The sequence below is a fragment of the Thalia democratica genome, chromosome 7 (assembly GCF_965202585.1).
Source record: "Thalia democratica chromosome 7, ktThaDemo2.hap1.1, whole genome shotgun sequence".
NCBI classification, from domain to species: Eukaryota; Metazoa; Chordata; class Thaliacea; order Salpida; family Salpidae; genus Thalia; species Thalia democratica.
The window spans coordinates 29327929-29350791 of NC_139171.1; positions in this window are offsets into that span (position 1 = coordinate 29327929).

Consider the following 22863-nt stretch of genomic DNA (forward strand, 5'->3'; position numbering starts at 1 on the left):
TTAAATTTACTAAATAAATGTTTTTAAAACGTTATAACGTCATAATTAAAAAATAATTTTTTTAATTATTAATAAATCAATCACTATTTAAAAAAAAATTAAAACATTTTCACATATTTCGAAACATTCTCAAAGAAAGTAAGTTCTTAGCCATTAAAGATGATTTATTATTGACTTGAGAAGTTCAATACCTTTGCATTATTTAAGTATTCAGCTATATATTGAATGAAGTTGTTATTATTAAGTGTATCTTACAGACAAAAAATATTGTTCTTACAAAATTATAAGGACAACCAAGTCATTTAACACTAGTCAATCAAACAAGTGAATAAAAAAACTTCAAATATACAAAAGAATGTTCAGAAGGGACACTTGATGTTTACATTTAAACATAACTCATAGTTAAAAGTGAAAATATAAAGATAAAACTCTTAAATGCATGCTTTTGTTTAGCCTGAGAAATATTTTAAAAACTCACTAACGTAAAACTCAACTACTTTGAAGACTTCAAACACTTAAAAAAACTTTAGAGTAGTTTTATATTAATTTGCTCACTTAATGTATTTGAGCTTTTTAGCATGAATACAAGTGTTGCTTTAGTCTATGAAATGGAACTGCTGTTTACAATCAAATTAGTAGTAATTCTAAAAACTATTAACTCATTTTTAGCACAAGTTGTTTATAAACTAAAAAGTATAGTGTCAATTTAATAAGTTGTAATTCACTAAACCATCTACATAAAAAGATCGATATGTCAAGCCGCTTGAAGAAAGCATTAAAAAATATTCTACAACCGATTTTAATAGTTCTTTATTTACAATAAATTTCAAGAAGTATTCATGTACAATATAGATTTGACCTTTAACTTCAAAGTTTGAGAAATCAGAAAGCAAGAGTTGTGTTATACCTTAGTTATCTTATGTGTTAAAGAGTGTAGCACTGTTATTTGTATTTTAAAGATAAGCATAAAAAGTTTTCAAAAGACGCTCCGAGTAGAACAACTTTATCATTAAAATTTCTGTAATTTAAAATCTTTTTTGATACAAAATTGTAGCTACCGTATGACTGCTTGATTAGCAACGCATAGAGCAACTAAATGTAATTAGTATAATTTTCAAAAAAATACTAATTTCCGGTTGGAGAAAATTTAAGTATTTCCAAAATTTATGTACGTCATAAAAGATTTAATGTGCAATTAGAGGACTCATTAAGTAGATTGGAGACTAAAATAAACAAATAATATTCAGCCTTTTTTTAAACTTACGCATTTTTACGAGAAGCCATTCTAGCTTATTACAGTAATTTTCATCTTATAGATTTAAAAAAAAAGCTCATGTTATATCAATAAAAAAGTTAAGTTATTTATTGGGTTTATTCAATTGGTTTAATTTGATAAATATTTTTAACTAGGAACACTATTTTCATAATCTTTTAAATCTATTATTTTATCATTAATACTTAAAGTAAATATAGTTTTCGCCTAAAGTAGTTTTTACTGAAAATAAATGAACAAACATTTTTCAAAAAGATTTCCAAATATAAGACAGTTTATTTTAGTCGAATGATACGAAAAATACGAATTATTGTACTTTACTAATACACAAAAGAATTTATAATCTGAAGTAAAATTTTTACAATCAAAACAAATTTCAAGTACGAAGTCGAGACGTTAGACATGTATTTTCTATAATTAGAAGCTAACATAAACTTAACCTTTACTTGTTTTCTATTTTATGACTACTGGGTAGATTTTGTAGGATTTGTATAGAAACAGTTTTCAATATTTATATCAGTTTCAGTTAACATCAACATGCATAATACTTTTTTTAATTATTTCATGTTAGTAGAAATAAATGAGAATAAAATAAATGTTTTTTTCTTTTAACATTGTATTATATTTTCGTTACTTTTGTACTTCTTAAAATATCGCAAATAAAACAGAATTTTAAAGAAATTTCAGAAAAATTTTTAAAAAGTTCGTGAAGTACAGTGAAGTATAAATTATACCGTATATCAACAAAAACATCGGCGAAAGTCAGCAGAGCAGAAGCCTGGACTTTCGTATGCCGTGAGACAAGCTCAAGTTACAAAACCGGTCTCAGTCTTCCGAAAGCTTATGGTCTGATAATCGAAATGGTATGATCAATCCTAATATTATATATATTATAAATTAACAAACTTGACGTAAAATATCTATTAAACAACTTGCAAAGAAAAGAAAAATATACAGACTTAGTAGATATTTGTCCTTCAATGTAAATGATTGATGTGATGTATAAAAACAGCAAATGTGTTATTAAATGATACTTATCGCTTTTTTCGCTTTTATTAAAAATTAGTTTTAAAATAATGAATACAGTGTATATAAATCAGTTTGTTTAAAATTACATCTAAAAGTACTTAGTTCAGTTGGTTTAAAAGAATACAGCAAAAAGAAGCTAGCTTGTACAACCATGTTTGTTTATGATTCAAATATGCTTACTTTAAGAGGATAGACTTATGGAGGTTTACTTTTTTGCAAGTTAACCAAACTTAAAATGGAAACCATCCAGTTACTCTACTTAAAAATTTAAACATTAAACATTTATAACTCAACACGCGATAAAACAAGTGATCGCTATAAGCTACAAAACTTTATAAAGCATGTGTCAGTTTATATTAAAAAACAGAACAAAACCTCAAAAAAATATATTCTCAGTTAAAGTTAGTTGTTCCTAACTGTTTTAGCAAAAAATCAAGTTATTTTGAGTATACAGTAGCTTTGTTTTCATTTAGTAATTTTTTACATTATTTTAAAAAGTTTTACTTTTTACGTGCTAAAAACATGTAAAAATGCTTTAAAAAAGTTTGAATGAAAAAGATAAAACCAAAGTGAGTTTTAACTAATTTTATTAACCAAAGTGAAAAAAAAAATATTGTGAAAACCTACTTCTACCCTAAGGCATTTCTAAGAATTGAAACTCGAAATAGCCTAACCTATTCATTTCATAAAATAGTAGCTTAGCTGTATGTTAAATAGTATGTTTTATTTTAACTCTGATGTTTTTTAGTTTTTAGAAAGTGTAATATACTAATATTATAGAATACTTAATAGTTTCTTTTTTGTTAAATAAACTAGCTGACAAAATATTTTTGTTCAATTCTTATCGATACAGTAAGTTATTTTTATTAAACTATGAGTTGTAGAGTAGAAAATTTGTAAAACAATCGGTGAAGAAATAAATACTTTGTGTTACAATAAAAGAATTACTTTTTACATCTTTAGAACTAGTTTTAAATAACACAGTATGTATGTGTCTTTTCTACATTCACTTTCAAAACCCTAAATTGTGGTAATTATATTAATAAGGTAATTACTACCATTTTGTTTTATGTGTTAAACTAAATTAAAGCTTACAAACTCGTAGCTCATTAACGTTCTATTATCTCAGTTAAAACGTTTACAAAAAAGAGAAATATTATTTTCTAAGTAATGGTTTAAGAGTAAATAAGAATCTTTACAGTCAGAATTAAAGGAAGAACTACATTCTACTCTCAAGTATGTTAACAATACCTCAATTAACTTATGCATAAAAACTGCTTTGTCTAGAAATAACTTGTTTTATTAAAAGAAAGTTTGAGTAACATCCTTTTCAAATAATGTCATTAAGAAGTTTACTAAAAGTTCGAATAAAGTGGAAACGGTTTCATAAACTCTTTATAAAATATGAATTATTGACAATAGAACAAGGATAAAGTAATAACAATACGTTTTAAAATTACTAATTTTAATTTTTGACTATTTTATTATCTAAACACAGTATATTTAAATACAATATTTTTTTATTTGACGATAAAAAAGCGCTCCAAAAGTTTGGTTTAAGGACCTGATGTACGATAAAACATTTTTGTTATAGAGTCCTACACCACAATTAGATAACGATAGTTAAAAATCTAAAATTTATTAGTAATTTAGTAAGGTTATTTTATTTACAATTTATAAATAATTAAAATTATACCAGAAATTACAAAGAGTTGATAAAATGATTGCGTTATTGTATTTTATTGTAGTTAATGTTTTGATAACAATTAGATAATCAGAACGTTGCCTTTTTATTTTCTTAAAATTATATGCAGATATGTAAATTTCTTCAAACTTCAGATATATTAAAAATATATTAATATCAAGCTTAACTATACACTTACTTAGTGAGTACTTTAGTTCTTTATTATCGTAAAATAAAACAATTTCAATCAAGTTTTGTCTAACTGTATAATCAAAAAGTTATCAAAGTATAGAACTCAAATTAAAAAACACATATGATATCAATGATACAAATTTTTAATACAATTTAATTTTGCTAAACTTGTACTACCTAGTTTAGTTTCATTAAATTTATTAATTTAAACAAACGAAAAATCTCGGAACAACTTTTAAAAAGACCACCCTGTAAACAAACAAATTGAAAATTTACAAATTAAGCATTGACTTCTGTTTCGCGAACAGGTAACAGCCTTATTGATTTAAATTAAGTATGTACCTGTCATGTCATGACTAAAAATAAAACTAAACAAAAACCTGTCTAAAGCTATGTCTGACTAATATTGATTTGATAAAACATTATAGAATATGTGCAGCCATAAAATTAAACACAACAGACCTTATTTCGTTTGTCGATGTTTAAACTGTATATCTTGTAAATATTTTTGTGTTTGGAATGAACAATTATATCACTATGAAACTATCTTAATTAAAAAAAAGTTTGAGTAATTATTTTTAAACTCAACTTGGTACTTTTTAAGTTGGATTTCATAGATTCACGAAATAAAGCATTTTAATACATTATTATACATTTTTTGTACTTTGAACTTGTCTAATTTGTTTTAGTTTTAATATAAATCGAGTTTCTTTATAGTTAAACTAAACTTTTTTTTTAGCTTTTAAGGAGTATAACTCTGTGTTATAAGTTAAATTTAATTAGATTTCAAACATGTATTTGTTTAATTACAGTGTTTCAATTCGTGTTTCCTTATCTGTAGTTGTTAACAATTTAGTATACATTGTTATTTACGTTCTAATTTAGACCACTTATAGTTCTAAACATAATATCTACCAATACTTTTAACAATTATAATAACAAAAAGGCGAATTTTTTATCTCAAAATAAAAATGAAACAAAAAATGTTTAATTATTACAATATTATAGTCAGTTATACTGAAGTAAAAGTAGTTTTTCGAAATCTTTTAAAAGTTAGTAAGCATCAAAACTACTAACTGAAAACACAATTATTAAAAACTTTGAAGAAATATTTACATTTGATTATAGGTAGAAAAAATGAGAGATAATTTATAATTTTTATTTTCTGATATTTAATACTTTTTTGTTTCGTTACTTATAAAAAGTTTCTGACCATTAAGACAAGAAATAACAAGTAGAGTATCTAAAAATTCTAATAACATCATAAAAAAAGTTAAAATTTTTTTTTGCAGTTCAGGTTTTTGAAAACGAGATAGAATTAAGATTTGTTAACTTTGATTAATTTCAAATCTTTTTGTAATGTTACATAATATTTTCTAATCTACACATTTTTACTGCTGGTTTGCGACAAAAGCAAGTTAGGTTTTTTTTATATATGCTATTAAGCACAAATACAGAAGTTTATTACTTGTTATTTATCTTGATGATCGAGACGTCTTTATATGCATCCGGTTTGCTTAACCAAACATCTTTCGACAACATTTCTTTCAATCGTCGATATTTTTACGTTTTCAAATTAAAGGCATATCAGTGCTTATATCTAGAGATAGTTTTGAGATAACCAAAACAAATTATCTGGTGAAAATTATTTCAAAACGAGTTGAAACTCGGAGTAAGGACAATTATGACGTAAATAGTGTAGATTACTCCATTAATTTTTATATTACCTTTTTATTTAGCTTCAGTAGCAAAATGATCTTTAACTCTTTGCTTTTTAACAAATTATGAGTTTTTCAACATATATTAAATGCTAATTAATAGGTTGATACTCGTTTTTTAATCAAAACAGTATTTTTAATGTAAATTACTTAGCGAAAGTAGTATTTTTGTTAACCACCTTTAAATTAAACGGCAGCTCATATTTGAGTCCTTTTTTCTTTTAATTGCCTGAGGTTATTGTATTGTTTCATGAGTATTTAGAGTTTTCTTGTTACTTTATTTGAAGGTGGTCGACAGAATTTTTGCCAGCATGTTAAAATCATTTTATTTGACATTTAATTTTTTTATTGCTTCTTGTTTTAGATTATTATTAAGTTACAGTTTGTAGAAAACTTGTTTAAGTTAATTATTTACAAAGTTTTAATAATTTTTACAGATTTCATCAGTTAATATAAAACCTATTTTTATAATCATTTAAAGTTCGAATGACAAAAAGCGATAAAAACAGTTAGTTTAACTGATGTTTAAAACTTACTACAAAGATAAATTAAGCCTATACATATTCTATTTTGATATTTTAATTTATATATTTACATTAAATTTTGTTTAGCCTCAACAACAATTAAAAATTAAACTGCTTTTATATGGTTTTAAAAATTTTAACACTCAATTCATTAACTTTATTCAATGTTAAACAGTTATTCAGTTTGGAAGAAAAAATATACTAACTTATAAAAAATTTATTAACTATATAAACAGATAGTATGGTTTTTGTAATGTCTGAGAAAGGAACATTTGTGTGTCTTATCTAAACAATACACTAAAATGTATCGTCAATATCAAATAGTTTTGAAATTTAGATGAAGATTATAGCGAAAGCAAAACAGACAAAGAACAACGTCGGCGAAGTTCAATCCTTGGCTTCTGTAGTGACAAGCTGAGGTGCATTAAAAACGGTAAATTTATTTTATAATTTTTTTCACTAAAAAAACATAAACATTGTAACCGCGTGCGCAGAAAGATAAAATAACTCGGTCATAGTTATAACTTAAGTATAAAGTTTTTTTTGTTATATGTTTTAAGTTTTTGCATAAAATAGTTTGACATTGTTAAAGCTTGGTATTGTTTAAAAACGACTTATTAATGTTTCTTAGCATATTTGGTTTATTATATGAATCATAGAACATACAATTATAAAATTTATTTGTGTTTTTGTAATAATTTCGAAGGTTATAATAATTTTATGCGACGCATTAGAAATAGTTTAAGCATTAAAGTTAATGAAAAAAATAAACAATATATTTTGAACTTCGAACTAACACACTAAGAGAAGTAAAACAGTTGATTATCTAATAGATATTTTAGATAAAAACTATATAGTACTTTTTTTATACTGAATTTATATTAATTTAGTTTTTTTTTTTGTTATATAATATACTAATTAAATTAATAACAAGAATATCTTATATTTAAAGCAGAATCATTTTTTAAAGTAAAGTTTTTAAAAGTAAAACTAGCAATAAGATAAATTCTTATTGCTAGTTTTAACTAGATCATATTTTTAATTGCAACCATTTAAAATATATCTAAAAAAAAACAGAAAAATCAATTCCCAATATTACACTTTAAAACACAAATAGTCTTTTGATGTTCTATTCAAATTATTTTAGAGTTAAGTTAATATGTAACTAGAGAAAGATAGCAGTTTTTCACCTAATTTGACTGAGGTCAAGTAGTTTTTCACGAAACAAATTAAATGAAAAACGACGTTAGCGAGAAATAAACCGTTTAAAATTTATAAAATGTATTTAAGCTTGATTCGAACATTTAAAAATAAATAATACAATGCTAAATTGCTATAACTTTTGTTTATTGAAAATTATTACAGTTTTGAAATAAACTTTTATAAAACCTTTTTTCTTAGTTTTTGGTTAATTGAAATTTTAAACCTTATTTTGTTTTAATCTTATGACAAATCACCCCAAATATCTTATTTAAATAACAAAGTTGGTTTTAGTTGTTAGTTAAGGTAACAAAATTTTAGATAACGTTTATGAAAAGGCATCTACTAAAGAAAACAGCAATAGAATTGACGTTACTCTTGAAAACGGTAGATTTTTTTTTTTTAAGTTTTCTAAAAGTTAGAATTTTTAGAGTTAAGTTACTAAATCTACATGTTTTTTTTATAAATAGCCTTGCATATATTTCAAAATATATAGAGTTCAATGATGAAAATAGTGATGTTTTATTAATTTAATTTATTTTTTTGCAATTCTTTTATTTGGCAATTTTAAAGTATCAATAGCGTTAATAAAGTTATGAATTATTAAGTTTTACAACCAAAAGTTGATACTTCAAATTACGTTTATTCAATTTAAAACATTTAAAACTGTAATAGTTGAATGAAAAAATTAAAATTGTTCAATTATACCTCACTCAAGTTGTGTTACTTAATTTTGTCCATATTTAAAATTCCCTTGTTTAAACTTAAAAATCTAAACTTTCGAGTTTCAACAATTTAAATTGATTTAAAAAAATTACAATATGTTAACGTTATGTGGATACTTTATAATTTAGTAAGTATAACTTTCTATTCTGTTGTTAATAGTCTTTTTTAGCAATTTACATGGACTTACATATTGTTGTACACTATTTGTTTCGGTGAAACTTTTAAGAATCAAAAACAAATATTGGTTTATATTTTAAACATTAAGTTTATTAAAATTAGGTCATGCATCACATAATAAAATAATTTAATAAAGTTTTTAATTTGAGTATTAAATGGCATATTTTTAAATAAAATACTTTGTCAAAATTTTAAATATAACACGCAGATTTTAACCGACAAAAATTTAATTACGTATTTTATATTTAAATCAAAATAAAATTCAACTTACTTAACAAAAAAACAAGCACAGAATACTTGAACTAGACAAATAAAGCATTAGAACATTTAATACTCAATAAAAAAGATTACGTACAACTCAAATAATTGAGAAATTGATTTAGTTGACAAAAAAAGGTGCTAACTTAATGGTTGTTTTGTTGTAATTGACTATTTTTTATTTAAATACTGTTATGACAATATGTTTATCGCAAACTTTCTGATAACTAGTGATTATTTGTATCTAAATTACTTGCAACTTTGAATAAATTTTAATTTTTATGTTGTTATAAACCATTGTCCTTGTTAATATTCTTCTTCAAGAAGCTTACCAAACGTAATAACGTATTTTTCTAATTTGATACAATTTTTATCAAACTGTAAACATTGTCTAATGAGTTTTCATTACAAAATGGTAGGTCAAGCTAAAACTAACTTTGGAAGTAACATACTGATTGGAAAAGATCTAAAAAAATCACAAGCAAATGATGTTGAAAAAACTAGCTGCAGTAATCAGTTTCAACGAAACGGTAAATTTATATGTTAAAATTACTTTTTAAGGTTAAAACATATCTTTAAACTTGTTTGATTTACATTGTATAATGGTATTAATCTTAATCTTTTTCATTTATATTTTTTAGTTTGTTTAGTAATTTTGTTTGACAACTTATACTTTCTATTAATGAACAAGAAACAAAATCATCACAGTTATAACAGTTAAACTATTTTTATTCGATAATAACAAATTCCAAATGCTTTATCACATTTTAAAACTTTGACGATTCAACGGATGTAGAAAATTGAATTTCAGTAAAAGAAATTACCATATTTTACAATCTGCGCTTCAAAACCTTACAACTCAGTCTTTGATAATTTAATTGGGTATTATCAACTACGTCATTTTAAGTTTTGAAAGTATAGCAAAGCTCATTATTAAAAACTAAAACAAATTATATATTCATTATTAAAAATCCGATAAATAAAAGTTTGATATTTTTATTTACTACAATGCAACCTTAACAGTTAAGCTTTCATTAGTTTTTAGTTTAGCTTTTTTTAATTCTATTTTTTACTTGGTAGTGTAAAAAAATCAATTTTAGAACGGCTTTAATTATTCAATCTTATAAAAACTTATCTTTCGAAAAATAAATAGTTCAGATATCAAATTTAAAAATATTCTAATATTGCACATAAAACTATGACACTTTGCGACATTAGTAATAACTATAATAGTGAATTTTTAAGCTATTGTAAAACATACTATTTCAAAAAACACACTTTTAAGCAGCTTAGCTATGCTTTTAAAAAGTAAATTTTAAATCAGTTGAATTTTAAAGTATTAAAGTATTAATTTTAAAAACAAAAATAATCTCATCAAAAAAAATTTTAATAAAAATATCATAAAAATCGTTTAAAATAAAGAAATAAAGTACCAGAATAAACAAATTTCATTTATGTGTGTTAAACTAAGAAATGGTAGTTGAGCTTAATTTATACATCTCTACTAAAAATAAGCGACAGAAATTTCGACGTTCGAGCCAAAATTTACTGAATCGTGATTTATGAGGAATCATTATAATGTAAATACTTATTAAAAATAAACAAGCTGTTTATGATTAACTTACTAAATTTAAAAAAGAAGAATGCTATGTTTCCTACGTCTGTTGTTTGGTAAATTTATGTGAGATTATATAGATTTAAACCTTATGAAAACTTATTTTTATACCAATAAAATAATAAAAGATTAAAGTTATTTTGTTACTAAATCAATTCTTGTATATGATTTAGAACTTATTTATTGAATGGATACTTTTGCTAATTTTATTAATATCAAAAAAGTTTTTATCTTAATCAATATAGTTAATAGTAGCAATTTGAGTTCGACTCGATGACTGAAAAGTATTTGAGTAAATCACCATTTTTATCAAAACTTTGATTATAATTTTTTCGTTTGGTTTTTATTTTATTAAAAAAATTTTGAATAAGAAAAAAAATGTTTTAATATTGATACTTTTAGAAATAGTCAGTGTTTTTAAACTAATGCAAGATTTCAGACCAAAGGCGTAAAAATGTAAAAATCGGGAAAGTGTGTAAGAAAAAATTGGAAGCAACAAAAGAAAATGTTTACGATAAACCAAACGGTAAGTTTATGAAATTAAGAGTTTAAATGTCAAAACTAGTAAAAATATACTTATTTTATTTATAATTAGATTTTACTGAGAGATGTATCAAATATTATAAAATTTTATTTCAAAACTTAAAGTATTTACTTAACTGTTTTTGTGTATATTTTTGTCAACTTATAGTTTTAGCCGGTAAATGACTTTGTATTGATTAAAAACTTATAGTTGTAAATTTTAATATTCTAATCCAGATGATAAAATAAATATCTAAGTTAAACACAATAAAACTTATGGAAAAGGTAAAATTAACAAAACTATGGAAAATCAAATTAACATACTTCAAAATCAAAAACTCACAATTTTAACAATTTAAACTATGACAGATCAAATTCCGACATTTTAAATTTTGACAATGCAAAACTTTGCAACTTAAGTTTTCGACATTTTACCATAATTTGTACTGAAATGGAATAAAAAATAATGATAATAACTAAGAAACGCTTAAAGATTGCATGTACACTTTATTGTATTTTAGTAAAGTTTAAGTTTATAAAAAATATTAAATATGTTATTATTATACTTACATAATATAATACAATAGTTAAAAATAAGAGAGGTTTATATAAAATTAGTTATGTTCTTAATAATAAATTTTTTTTTTGTTATTCTCAATTTTTTGAATGGAGAAAATAATTTTGTTTTTTTTTTGAAGTTTCAAGTAAAAATTATATAATTATTAGTGATAAAAATAACACTATGAGACAGGTTAACAAACAAAATAAGAACATTATTAAATTAATATTATATCTTATAACAAGATCTCAAGCCTAATATTCATACACAATTAACACATATATATATAATCAAAAATTCTTAAATACCCGATTAAATTAATTGTTTGCTTAAAACTGGATTTTAACGTTTAATTAAGATTGCTTCACTTATCAAAGTTTTAAACTTACTTCTACTTTCTTTTGAAATACCAAATTTGCTAGCTTTTTTTTTTCGATTTTTGTTATAGTCCAATTTTAAACAAACAATTAATTACACCGGGTTCCACCAACACATTTAGAATCTTAGATTAAATATATATATATATATATATATATATATATATATATATATATATATATATATCATTACTTTGTATAAATGTTAGTATTGTAAATTTATTGTACTATATGATACCAATGTATAAACTTATATGTTATTGTTACAGATGTTTGTTACTATTTATGTTAAAACCTTTTAAAAACCTGTACTTGTTGAAGATTAAGATAATTTTACAAATTTAAGGAAGTTTTCAGTTTATAATTTAATAACTAACAATGCTAAATCAATTGATAGATAACCTCATTTAAAGTGTAAATCAAGTAGGTTTTTTAATAATATTTTTTGATTTAATTTTTTTTACTTCAATCAAATTTCGAATAATATACTTTAAATGTTTTTTAAAAAAAATAAGACAAATTTTTAGGAGATGAAAAGCCTGCAGGTAATGCAACTTTCAAAAGAACAAGGATCTTTAAAATAACCGATGAAAAGACTAGTTGCAGTGAATACTCTCAACAAAATGGTAAATTCATTTGTGTAAATAACAATTTAAAGGTTAAAATATGTTTTTTCATACCTTTGTTGTTGCTTAATAATTTATATTCTGCTTTAGGATATATAAAAATGTACTTATATATAGAAATACAACTAATCTTTTAATTGTTTATATATATACCAGCGTTTTCCAGAGTAATGATGAAGTTTAATGGCAATTTTTATAAGAAGTAACAAAAAACACATGATGATGTGTCAAAAAATTTTGAATACACTTAAGTATCTTATTTTAAAAACAAGTTCTGTAAAATTTATTATTATTTTGTATTGTATAGCAGTCAATCTTCTTAGGCAGTTATTTTCTTATTGGCATTTTTCGTTTCTGTAGCTGCAGGTTTTGTTTGATTTTCAAGTTTTAAATTGTTTAATGTTTTGTTATTGTGTATGAAAATTGTTGTTAAAAACTTTATGGTTTGGGTGGTTTGTGTAATATTTACTTTTGTACTTTTTAATAACATTATAAATTGTATTTACATAAGTAATTTAAAAATTTTTGGTTCTGCTTGACTAAGCCATTTAAAACTTAATAAATTTATAAATTTAACTCAGACTGTTTAAATTCTATAGTTATATCTATGATTATTCAGTTAAAGTGCTTGAAACTCTCACTATAGAAACTACAGAAAAGTCATAATAGTTATAAACGTGGTATCGTAGCTTACCATATTTCAAATATGTTGCTCAAATTTCCGACATCTAAAGTTTTAATACTTTGAAACAAAGATTTTTGAAAATTAAACATATTAGTTATAATTTAAGTTTTTAAACTAAACCTAAACCATTTTTTAATGCAATCTTATTGATAAAACAACTATCAACAAATAAAAAATGGACTTGAATTAGCACGACTATTTTTAAACTAATAGTTTTTTACTAATACATTGAAGTAACAAACTTAAAATAGTATTTTAATTAGTTTCAACTAAAGTGTTACGTTTTGTAAGTATAAGCATTTCATATCGTAAACTGTCAATTTTTTACAAAAACGCAAAAAAATTAAGAGACTAAAATGTTTGTTGGGCATTGTAGTTTATGTTTGAGTTTATTAAGTTTCAAAGGTACTTTGCAAGGTTTTTTAAACATAACAAGCCTAAAAGACTTTAATTTGACGACTCGTGATTTATAAAGAAATTTTAAAGTCTTTGATACCTATCAAGAATAAAACGAATTTCTATTAATACATTACTGTTGGAAGATTTTTCTTCTTAAATAAATACCATTTAAAGCTGAAAAAATAAAAAAAAGCTTTATTTTTTAATAATTTGATGTTTTTGTCTTACTTCCATAAATCTTTATAAACAATGAAATTTGAGTAAATAATTAATTTTTGAATAAGTTTGTTACTTGCAATATCATGACGTAAACAATAGATATTTTAGGTTTGAAATGTTAATAACTGTAGATAGTAATTATCCTAACTAAATAAAATTCAAAATGAAGTTATAAAGAAAAAAACTTAAAACATTTAAATCAATATACACTTTACTTTTTGAAAGTTTTAAACATGCCAATCAAAATTTATTTTCAAATATGCCTAAACAGATTTGTTATAATAACAATTTATTAACTATTTATCAGTTGAATATAATAAAAATAACTAAGTTAAAAAACAGTAATTAAAGTCAAAATATAAATAAAACATCTAAGGTTTTTCTTAAGGTTTTGTAAGTTGAATTAAATTGTCTTAGTTTATACGTGCTAATTATTTTATCGTATATTTACTTTCGTAGTTTAAATTTTCATAGATTAAATGATCGCAGTTTGAGTTGTTTTAACTTAAACACATATTTTTTCAATATGAAAATTACAGAACTATATCTTAAACTATCCGTTTCAAGTTGTTTTCATTTTAACTATCTTAAACTATCAGAAACAGCTTATCAGATTTAAGTTAAAATATCTAGGGTTACTTAAAGTACTTTTCTTGTCAGTGTTCAGATGATAATAGTGGTATGAAAACTTAAGTAAGTAAACTTGTCTCACAACATATATTAGTCCAGGCTTAGGCTATGATGGACTTTGACCAATACGTTCTCTCATTTTTTGTGAGAACAACTATCAAAAATATCTGTTTTCCTCTTTAATTTCAGTCAATTACAGTAACCTCTCGCTTATTTACGCACATTGTGTCCACAGAAAAAGTGCGTAAAGATATGAGAGATCGCAAAGATATGAGAGGTACCAAATATACTTACTCTAATGGCTGTTTATTGATATTGCTTCTAGTTAAAGCAGACTGGGGACTTTCCAACTTTTAACAACTTGTTTACTTTGTTTATAAATATGAAAACAAAAGATAAAACTATACATATATTAAAAACAAAGGTTTTAAATTTATCTTAAATAATAATCTAATTTTTGCTTCATCTTTATTTATATGTGACTTGTTTGATACTTAATATTTATATACTAGTCTACTTAGCAAATTCAATTTATAATTAAGCATTTATTTACAATTAAGAAATGATGTGGTGTCTATATAAAAATTTGTTTCTACAGTCTTTTACAAAAATATGCATTTGGTGCTGTAATGGATTTCTTCTTTTGAACAAAAACATATAAATATAAGAAAATATTTATTAAAAACAGTTTATATTAATAAAACTATTTTTAATTTGACCTTTGCCCACATAAGGATAAACTTGTCTTGCATTGTATTAAAGATGTATTAACTTAATGTTTATCAGTAAGTCAAGGAACATAAGTTTACAAATTCTAAAGATATAGAGAGGTGTGTTAGCATATAAAAGCATATTTTGAATTAAAAATATACAATAAACCTATTTTGTGCAATATTAAAAAAAAACTTTTTTTTGAAATTTTTAGAATTCTTAAATGCGTAACTAAACGAGAGTGCGTAACGTCACGAGTGCGTAAAGATGCGAGAGGTTACTGTACATCTAAATATCAAACGAAATATAATAGCTTTATCTTAAATGTATTTAAGTAATTTTTAACAGCATAGACATTTAATTCTTACTAAAATATTTTAATCAATCAAACAGAAAGGAACAAGAAACTTCTTTTTCCGCAGCTTGTCAAATATACTGACAATTTAGAGAAGGCTTACGGTGAGTAGTTTATTTATTTAAGATAAAAACAGTAATTCAAATATCAAATTAAACTTCAATTATGTATAAATATTTAAGCTTTATTTTTTCAACCACTTAAAAATTTATAAGTATTAAAACTTAATCGAAAATATTTACAGCCAGATCGATTTTTAAAAAAGCCAGAAAGTGAAACAAAAATTTTTAATACAAAACTTAATTAAAATGATAAACAATAACAAAATAAAAAAAAAGAAGTTTTTAAGTTGGATGAGCAACGTACGGCCCGCGAGCCGAAGCCTATAAAGTGGCAATTACTAACCCTAAAGTGTTTACAAAGTTTAAACGAAATCCATTAAATCTAGCCCACAAAGTCAAACTTTAAAGTTTACACTTGATTTTTCGGGTTGAAAATGTACAACAAAAAAAATTTTTAAGTAAATTTACGGGAGATTGAACACTTACAAAAAGTAACTGAAGGTCACAAAAAACTAAAGTTTTTACGAAGCAAATTGTATAATTTTCTTGACTTAAATAAAGTTGAAAACTCGGACACACCAAGGTCATCTGGCACCAAGAATGAAAACCTACTCAAATTTTAAACCTTAACTTATATCTTTTTTTATTGTGTAATTTTGATAAACATTTAAATACTAAAAGGTGTTGAAAGAATACAAAACAAAAGAAAATCTATTGGTGGAAACAAGACAAAAAGTAAAGATGAAAGTATTTGGGTCCTTACTAACTTTGAAGTAATTGCAAGTCGAAAAAAATTAGAATAGTATGAACTTTCTAAAAGGAAAACGCCAGATAATAAAGTCTTGCGTGCCAAACAGAGCCGAGTAAGGTTTTACTTGTATTATAATGTTAGGTTATTTTTATACCATAGATGACAAAAGTTTTGAGTTATTTATAGTTTTTTTAGAAACATAAAACAACTAATTTAGTTTGTAGTTTTAACTATATTTTATTTCTATGATATATCCTTTAAACCAAAGTATTTTGAACTATGCAGTATCGCATTTTTTGCTATTTTGATAAGTCAGTTAGTAATAGCTTAGTAAATGGTCATAAAGGTGTTATTTTAGTTTGGTGAGTTTCATATTTATTGCATTATTGTTTGCATTTATATTATATAAATTTAGGCTCAGTCTTTTTTTAATATTCTCTACAAAAAAGTAATAGTTTGCGGAAACAGAAACTACTAAAAGTTTATTATGCTAAAAAAGTAATGAAAACTTGAATTAGGACTATAAAAACTTCTAAAACTTCAAGGTTGTATTTTATTATTGATAATCATTAAAATTAAATTCAATTTTAAACGGGGAAGTTTTAATCTCTTAAGCATGAACTCAAATTATTTTGTAATTGTATCAATATGTTCTTTATAATTAAACTATTACTACTAAATGCTTTTGCTTCATATAAAGGTTTTCATTCATTGCGTTTCTTAACGTTTATCCAGAGATAAACTAGTGTGCCTAAAATTTACTTTACTGTGCACAAAAGACATTAATAAAGTTAAAAAAAGCACCATTGTTTTTTTTTAAGTTAGTTTAAAAACTACTTTTCTGATTCTTTACAAAACATTATGCAATTTGTTTAATAATTAAAACTTATAACAAAACCTTGTGTGATGAACAATGAATTGCAATCTAAGTATTTCTACACTAATGTTAGAATTTATAACAAAGTAATTTTTAAAGATACTATCACATTTTAAATAGTAAGTTGAAAAACAAGTTCAGGAAAATTTGTAAATTTCAAACCTGAGTAGTCTGAAACCTATTAAGTTTTTTTAAGAAACCTAGACCTTTAGATTAAATTTCAAATAGTATTGTTTTCTAAAGGCAAGAAGTAATGGTGTTGAGGTCGTTGGAAGCTCGGCGTATGAGATACAGAAGAGGCTCCAGAGAAACAAAATTAGTTCTAAGCGTTTTAGCATGGATGAACTCCTGATCATTTTTAAAAGAACTAATGGTTTGTATTACAATTGTGTGTGAGGTTTAAAAATTAAATTCTAATTCTAATTTATGTTTTTAAATAGCTTCTTTAATGTAAGTACTACAAAACAACAAGTTTAAGTATCTATAATATTTCTACTAAGCTACATTGTTGTGTAAAGAGTTTTAATTGTATTTTAATTTTTAGGCCATCTACGTTTCAAGTTAGAACAAGACAACAATGTTGAAGAAAACAAAGCAGAAAGTGGAAGAGAGGTGGAATAAGCTTAAATTTTACAAACTATCTAAATATATATATAACTTTAAAAGTTTAATAGGGTATCTATAAGTTATTAAAACAATAGTTTTGTATAAAAGTTTGTCAAACTTAAAACAAACATAACATTTTATAAAGATTATATAAACTCAAATACAAAAAACTATTAAATAAGCTGTACTTTTAACCATTACAAGTTTTTATATCTACAATTTCTAACTTAAGTTACGATAAACTAGAGCATCTTATTATCTAACAAACTTAGCTATATTAATTCAACTGTGTACACAATTTTAGGCTTCATCCAGATTAGGGGGAAAACCGGAACAAAAAGAGCCTCCAAGGCAGATTACTGTTTCTTATCACTAAACATGTTTAATAAGAAAGAGTTTGTAGCCTGCTGATGAAAGTTAAGTAAAAGTGCTAATTAGAATTTAAAACGTAAAAAGTTTATTTTAAGATTTTTTACAGCTTATCACATGTTTTAAAAGTTTAAAATTTTATTTTAAAGTTGTGCAACGCACGTGTAAAGGTTAAAGCAAAAGTCCATTTAACGTAATAATTTTTAAATAATTTTAATTTAAAACTTTTTATTTTGATCTTTTATATTTGTGCTATAGTTTTCAACAGATATATTTAAATAACTTAAAAAGTTTTTAATGTAATTTTTTTTTCTTTATTTTTTGTCAGTTATGTTACTTTTTATTATGATCAAAATTTTTGAAGGTGAGCGTTTTAAAAGAAATACAATGTAGAGTTATCTTTAGAACTCTAACTTTTTTCTAATCAATTTATGTTCATTTTTGAATTTTAGGATTTTTGATAAATTAAAATACTTTTTAAAATTTCCTTAAGTTTATAAAAAGTTTCAATTACGAAACAAGTTATAAAAACTTTTTTTCATAATTTCAATTTTAAATTCGTTTAAAGTAGTTTGATTGTTTTTAACTAGTCAAGAAATTTAAATTAGAAATTCTATTTAGTAATTACGTTTTTTTGTATTATTTGTTCTTACGTAAATCTATAAGTCGTTAAACTGTCACATCAAAATTCATTTAAGAAACTTTATAATTTCTTTTGTTCCATACATCATTTGAATACTTTCTAATCATCTGAATAATTGAATTAAAAAAATAATAATAACATCTTTTTGAAAACTGTTATAAAAACTCACTAAACTTTATTTAGTATGGACATTAATTGTTTTTGATATTTGGTTTTTTAAAAGGACAACTATATTTTCTATTATTTTAATATTTTTGATGAAAACCTTTTATTCAACGTATTCTACTTAGTTTTGAGCTGTCTTCTGCATTAAATTTACCAAATAAAAATTTAAAATCATGTATGGTACTTTGCAAAGACGTTTTATTTATATTAATTGTTTATAATAAAAGTTTAATTTGTCACTTAAACTTTATTTTAAAGTGTTGAACTATTGAATGAAAATACTTTGTCATAAAACAAGTAACTTTAAGATTGATATATTTTAAATATTTATTAACTTGTTTCTTTTTACTGTTGTATCTCAAATAACCAATTTATTAGAATTTTCTAAAACAGTTTTTATAAAAAATATAATGAGTTTATAGAAGATGTTTTAAACATAAGGTTTAAATTTATCATTTTTAATGAGGATTATCGTTTGCTAAAAACACCAACATTATCATAAATATTATAAAGTTGTATTAACACTGCAGATAAAACGTAATATTTATTTAAAATAAAATGCTGACATAGTAGTGCATGTACTTATGGTTAATTATTTTTTTATAACATTTATAAAGGAGTATGTTTACTTATTTATGGTGTAGTTAGTAGTTAAATTAAAGTGCTATTAGTTAATGAGCTGAAAAAAACTTTTCTTTTTTCTGCAAGTACAGAATATAAAGAACCCAAAAGAATTTAATAAGAGTTTAGTAGTTTTTAGTACTCTAAACTGGTTTAAATTTTTGATAATAAAACCAGGTATAAAATACAATTATAGAATAGGTCATTTAAAGGTATGTAACATAGCTTACATACTTTATACACATTAAAATAAATGTTTATTATAACAAAAGTTTAATTAGCACAAAAAATAAAACTTTAATAAAAACTGTGTGTTGTAAAAATCGCGTAACTTTTAAACGGTAAACTGACTTATATTTGGAAATGTTCACCGAAGTAAATAACAAGTAATTACTTTTTATACCATTGTACGATGTGTTGTTTTAGTTAGCTTATAGCGTAATTACCAGACTTCTATCAGTAAACCGCCATACAATTACTGAAGCAACAAGTTTTAGATTATTTTTAAAGTCTTATATCTTAAGTTTTCGAAACTTTTTATTTTACAAAATATAAGATGTAACGCTAGAAGGCGTTAAATCCTAGAGATCCTGATAAGCTAGGCTTATCGAAATATATACCAGGGGCGTGTTATTACTTGTTTCCTGTGAACCCCATGAAAAAAGAGAAAAGAAAAATAAAGATTTTTAGAATATCACTAAATTCGTTGTTTATTGACTTTGTTTTGGTTATTTGATAAACTTTGAATAATGAATGTTAAATTTATAACAGTGAAAGATGAAAACGTTTCCTTAACAAAAAATTATCCTTTTTGCCAAGCTGAAATAGATTTTAAATAAAGTATTTATTGTGACGTCATAATAGGTAAAAATTTTAAATTATCATTTTTTATCTATGAGCCGTTTTACTAAGATGCTTTTAGTTCTTACTATATTTGTTACATAGTATAAATAACTTTTGACACAGTATAGTTTTTGAAAGAGTAAGTACAATTTTACTTAAAATGTCCAATATAATCACTAAAGTTTTATTTTACCAAGTTAGTTTTATATAATAATGTTGTGTTAAGCTTTTGTACTTTAAGGTTTATATTTTTTTTGTTTATGTGACAACCAACTGGGTTTAAACCTTGAAAAGTTTTAAGTTTCAGTTTAGAGAGTTTTTAGATTATCTTTAGACCACTTGGCAATTTATTCTTTTATCATTTAATGGTATTTTGATTTTTTTTTTATATAAGTTGTTTTATTTTTGTATATCCACAAAGTTGGTTCTTGATTTATTAAAAATTTTAACTCAGAGAGGTTACAAAATCATCATTAGAATTCCTGCACCATCAGGCAAACATTTAGTTATAATTTAGAGATATTTTAATTTTGTTGTAAAAGTCAAAACATTTTTTGGTAATTACCTAGGATAATGTTGCACCAATATCAAGCTGAAATTATATTGTGTTTAATATCTTTTTGAACCATAAACTTAAGCTTAAAATAAATATTTTAAGCCTTGTATGATAGATATAAAATTATTCTTCGTTTTAAACAACCTATATAAATACATAGTTAGAATTAAGTTCATTTGTTATAAATTAAAATGGTTTATTGATTTTTCTTACAGTATAGGAAAGTGTATAAGTTATTTTATAATTTGCTTTATCTTAAAAATAAAAGAAATTAAATATATAAGTTTTATTGGTTTATGATAAATAAGTTTTATTTATATATCTATAAAATATATTTTTAAAGCCTATAATTATGGTAAAAAACAACATTGAATTTAGTATAATTTCAGCTTGATGTTAGTGCAACATCATCCTAGGTAATTACCCATTTTTTTAGTAAAATTTCATTTTCTATGAATTTAAGTACTTGAAAAAATATTTTTATTATAAATATAGATTTTTCAGGCTCTTATAGTTTTAATTTATCTAAATTTAATTCAATTTACTAAAAAAAAATATATAATATTATCACATTACTACTTTTAATTTTTTTATTTCCAAGCAGAATAAAAAAATTTAAACACAGAGCTTTTCGGTTAAATATTGCGAACTTAACTGGCAGTGCATACCTAAGAAATGCGTACTTAAGCGGGAAATTATCAACAAAAAAAATCTAGACACGCCCTTGATATACACCACAGATGTTTTAGTGTCAAAAAAATATGTGGTCTTTTACAAATTTTCATGAAACTCCAATCAGCGTTGCTAAAATTTATATTTTGAGAAATAAAGCTAACTTTAGTCTAATATAGTCTAATTTTTTTAGGCTCCTATGCGTCAATCATTAATAAATTAAGTGCAAAAAACGTCAAGTTTTCAAACCGCTATATTTAATGAAATTTCATTTATATAGGCCCTCTTTTACAGTCATATTCACATTTGCTAGGCTAGACTGGCCGCTAGAGTGTTGAAGACGAATGAAAACTATGACATTCAGTATTAATACATACGTGAAAACTTTGTTATTTTAAAATTATGATAGACACCACAAAAGTAGACAAAATTTTTATTTATTTGATCTTTTAAAATACTTCTTGTTTAACCTGGTTTGTATTGTATTTAAGTAGTCTTTTGATATTAAAAGTTTATTAAGTTATTTATTCTATAACAGGTTTGCATAATGCCTAATAAATATTAATTACGGTAGACTTTCTCTTGAGTTCGCACTTTTTACCTAAAAAAAGTCAAATTTATATTTTCTTAAGTTTAAGATAAAAAAAAGTTTGTTACTAACTAAGTATCAATAAAACAAAAAAAAATAATATTTAATAGCTCATATAGATCTATTTTTTTAATGAATGTTTGTTTTATGTTTTAGTAGATTTCATGTTTATTCATAACATTATTGCATATAACATATTGAAATTTGTCATTTTGTAAAAATAAATGATAATGCATTTTTGAGTTCGCCTTTTTTCTATTTTGTTCAAAGTGCGAACTTAAGCGGAAGTCTACTGAAACTATTAGATGGTTTATGTTTTAAAAATGTTAATAGTTTTTTTTTGACCTGGTTAATTTTGTAGTTTATATTTGTCGTTTTACATTACACTAAAAGTTTTTAAAGCATAGTGATTAAAATATTTGTTTGAAAAATATTTATTTAATCTTGTTTAATCTGTTTATTCAATAAATAAAAAAATCTTGATAACCATTAAAGTTTTTATGTCAAAAAAGATTTTTTTGGTTTTAAAAGAGTATAGATTTAAGGTCTTTATTTGAGTTGACTTAAAATTTTTCATCAAAAAGATTCTTAAACTCAATTTTATTTTCTAACTTGATTTATTATTGTTAA